Genomic DNA, 4,466 nt, shown 5'->3' on the forward strand with positions numbered 1-4,466 from the left:
TATTGGATTAGCGTTTGGGCACGTTCTGTGCGGAGGTTATGGCTATCTTTGGATATCGTATTTTTTTTATGGGTTTCGTGCTTGTGGAGATCTTGTGTTCCATGGGGAGAGGGACCCCCATCACCAGTAGCAGGTGGTTAGCAAATATGGTTAACACATTCCGGATGAGTTTCTGCCACGAGGAAGCGAAGGTCATATATGATTCCTACCTATTGCAAGACATCGCACATATTGGTGGGAAGCGACTGGTAGTGAGTTGGGTGATGATGCGGTTGATGCTATGTCATGGGATGATTTCTCGATAAGGTTCTGAGCAGAGTTTGCTCCGACGATTGAGGTGTAGCAGTTGGTGTGAGTGTTTCTGGATCTCCACCAAACTACTGGGACTGTGGAAGAGATCACTGCCAAGCTCTATGAAAGGGTTTTATTGGTACCAGATTATGCAAGAGATGAGGAAATGAAGAGAGTAAGGTATCATGATATGATGTTGGATGATATCAGGGAGTTCGTGAGTATTTAGGGGTGTGATACTGTAATGATATGATTTCTAGAGCCCGAGAGCGACAGATTGATTTGGAGCATATTGGGAAGAGGGGGTCAGATTAGGTGCATACATTGGGGGGTCCCGGGAAGAGACCCAAGACTTCTGACAAGCATTCGAGAGGCCAACAAGGCTGGATTCAGTGCAGCATGTGCGGGAAACTGCACGATGGGGTTTGTAGTTCCAAGCGTTTGCGCTACTACAAGTGTGGCAATGTTGGTCAAGTCAGCAGCGATTTTCCTCTGGGGGAGAGCCCGTTATGTTTTCACTGTAATAAGGTGGGCCACAAGAAGGACGAATGTCCGATGTTGAGGGGAGGAGCAGTGAGTGTGCTTGCTCCGACTACCTTGAGGATTACTGATAGACGAGAGGGTAGGTCAGGAGCCCCAACGGAGATAAGTCGAGCTTTGCAGTGTTAGTCAGGGGAGGTTAGGACTCCAACAGGTGATGTCGCGGGCATGTATCATTTTCTTTCTTTACAATTTATCTAAATTTTGTTGTTTGGAATCTTGCATCGGATTTTGGTAAGTGTATCTCTGGTTTATTTATTTGCTTATGTTTGGGTAATATCGTCAAGTAATGTCATATGCCATTTGCGTGCCACGATTTATTATAGGTTTGTGAAAGATTATTCCCTTTTAGCGGGTTTGGAGTGTTCAGTGTGATCTTGGTTTATGTTCGAGATCGGTTCAGGTGAATAGTGTGGAAGGTTTGCAGTCAGGGTTCAGCGGGTTGGTTGTCTAGTGACGTTAGGATTCGGTGATTTCAGCCATTATGTTGGGGTTGGCTTTTGGAAGCGCCAAGAGAAATGGTCTATTGCTGAGGTTTTGCTATGAGCATCAGCTATTTGGACTTCAATATTTGAGTTTGGTATCATTTCAAGGCATCTGGGGTTATCAATTTCACTAGGATTTAGGAAGTGTTCACCTAGTCTTTAGAGGTTGTGCAATCATTTAGGTTTGGCTAGTGATGGAGCAATAGCATTGGTAAGCGCTGATTTTCAACAGATCGATCATTGGAGGGTAAGAAGGATTAGGAATCCTTCAGTTCTCGTGTGCTTTGAGAATTTAGTCGAATCAAAGTGGGGGAGAATCGTCTAGGAATGCAGGAGCAAAGGCAGTTTTGAAGATATGATGTTTTCCGCATCCTCGTCGGTGAGGAAGGTGGCCCAAGTGGCTATTTCGATTTAGAATTGAAGGAGTTAGAAGTTCGGGAAATTTACCAACATTGTGATTGCGTTCTCATGGTGTTTGATAGCAGACCTTGGGGAAGCAGGTTGGGGTTCCAGGCATTACTTGAGTTCAGCTTGGGCGATCAGTCGAGTGTGTGCTCGAATATAAGTGTGTTTGAATTGATAGATTAGGTGTAAGGCATTGGGCTACGATTATGGTTGGTGGAAGTGTTTTAAGACTACGGGGTGGCCTGTAGCATTCACTAGTTAGCAGTTAGTGGAAGTGTTGTAAGACTGCGGGGTGCCCCGTAGCATTCACTAGTTAGCAGTTAGTGTAGAAGTGTCGTATGACTGCGGGGTGGCCTGTAGCATTCACAAGTGATCAGTTGGTGTGGGAATGTTGTAAGATTGCGGGGTGGCTCGTAGCATTCACTGTTCCCTATGCAACAATAAGTGTGTGGCAAATTATGTTTTGTTTGTGATTTTCTTCAGATAGGTTAGGCCAGAATGGGTCAGTTCGCAAGGCCGTAAGAGGACCACAACATGTTCAGAATCAAGATATGGTAGGTCCTGGGAAACCGAGTATGAGGTAAGACTACATTTGGTCTATAGCATTCAACCTAGTATTGGGTTAATAATGAGATGTTGGGTAGCTATTGCCTATAAGGCTTTCTTTCGGAAGTCGCGAGGGGCGACTTTGTGGGAGTCTTTTGGCTCAACAAACGGGCAGGAACCCGGTATTTCAGAAAATTAGCAGCCGAGGGGGACCACGGAGGTCTCGGTGGGTTTGGAAAGAGGTATCCATGTTTCGGGGAGTATCAGTATTTTGGGCAGTACTAGTGTTTCGGAAAAATTAGTGAGTTGGGTTTTCGTGTGTATCTGGCCATTTGGGAAATGCTAAGTCACTCGTAGTGGGATGAAATAATCTCATAGTAATTAATTTGACCCTTTTGCGCAGCTCTCGTCTGAGTCTAACCGTTGTAAGGATGAATCTTCTAATTGAAGGATTATATGTGCCTTCTGTGTTTTGTAGATGTATATGGTGTATGACTTTGTTTCCCTTTGAAGCAACATTGTGATCAGTGGATGGAAGCATTTTGTTTGGTACAAGACTCTATGAGGGTGGCTTGAAGAACTATTCTAAGGATGGTTTCAATAGATCTGGATAATCCGTTTTATGATCAGTGTTGGAAGTGTTATGTTTGGTTTGTTATTCGTTGAGAGTTTGAAATGAAGTTGTTTCAGCGGGGGGTAGTCTATTGGAGAGTCGGACCATTATAGATTTTAAGTCTCAGAGAGGTAAAAGTGGTTCGCTAGGGCTGAAGGTTTGGTTGTTGTCTTCAGGATAGAAGTTTCGGTTTGGGTTTCGGTTGCCTTAAGGAGATTATCATGTGTGTAGAATTTTTGATTATGATCATTAGGTTGGTTGTTTTTGTTGGATTATGTTAGAGTTCGACAGCTGCTTTTCAAAGTTATGATTGCTGGTTAAATTTTGAGTTCATATTTGCAATCATAGTTATTAGACTTATGCAAGTGAGATACTATTGGATTAGGTGTCTAAGCCCATAACTTTAATTGGTTTGTACTACATTTGATAGTAGCATGGTTCTTTTGGGTTGCCTTCACTCTAGCAACTTGATAGGATGACTTTTGGATAGAGAGGTTGAATTTATTATTTGGAAAAATAAATTGATCTATTAATGTATTATGAAAATAATATATTAATAAGAAATCATTTTATTTAATTAGTATTTAGTCAGAAATTATTTTGGAATTGATGTTGGGATTATAGGAACTGATTAAAGGAACATGGGATGTTTCGCAAATCATTGATAGTTGTGAAACTGGGCTACTGGACTCCTTAGATAGGAGTAGACAAAAACTATAGGGAGACCCTATAGTTTTCATCCAAGTCCTCGTGATGAGGAGTCCATGGGCTGCATAAGCCTTAAGCAGGAAATTAGGGTTTCCTCCAAAAAAATCTAGCAGCCCACTCTTATATAAAGACCCTGCTACCTTTAGATTTTTGGTCAATGCCTACATTTGTGAACCCTATCTAAAATTATAAAGTATTCCTTCCTCTCTCCTCTCATCCTCTTTCTAGTGGTGTTTGTACGCCATTAGAAGTGTCACATTTGAGGCACTAAGCTTTCAAGAGTCAAGGATCTACAAGGTTTCTTGTTATTGCTACATAACAAATGAGGGAAACTTCTAAAGCCTATTATTGTGTAATTTTTGAATTACATATGGTAGGTCTAGGGTTTTGTCTTTGACATTCAATTTTCATGTTCAACTAGTGAAAAACATAGATCCAAACCAGTTAGGGTTTCATCAACACATAGGTTGTAGTTATGCTCAAAACACATCAGTGGTATTAGATCCTAGGATGTTTTTAAGATGAATTTAATGCATATGTGAATTGTCGAAAGGAGGAGGGAACAGATTCGTCAATCTGTCATAGAACACGCCGAGTTCCTCATGGGACTCGACGAGTTGGTCCAACTCGATGAGTTCACTGCCTAGAACTTGACGAGTTGACTCGTCACATCCCTGATTTTTCAATTTTAATATCTTGATCTGATTAGGATAATTTCATTTATTCGTTTTTATTGCTTAAAATGAATTTTTCTTAAAAGGTAATGGTATATCTTTATCAAAATAAATGATTTCGTCTAATTTTTAATTAAAGACAAAATTTATTTATTAATTTAATTATTTCTAATTTGATCTAGTATTTTTGAATAGTTTTAACAA

The sequence above is a fragment of the Lactuca sativa genome, chromosome 1 (assembly GCF_002870075.4).
Source record: "Lactuca sativa cultivar Salinas chromosome 1, Lsat_Salinas_v11, whole genome shotgun sequence".
Classification (NCBI taxonomy): domain Eukaryota; kingdom Viridiplantae; phylum Streptophyta; class Magnoliopsida; order Asterales; family Asteraceae; genus Lactuca; species Lactuca sativa.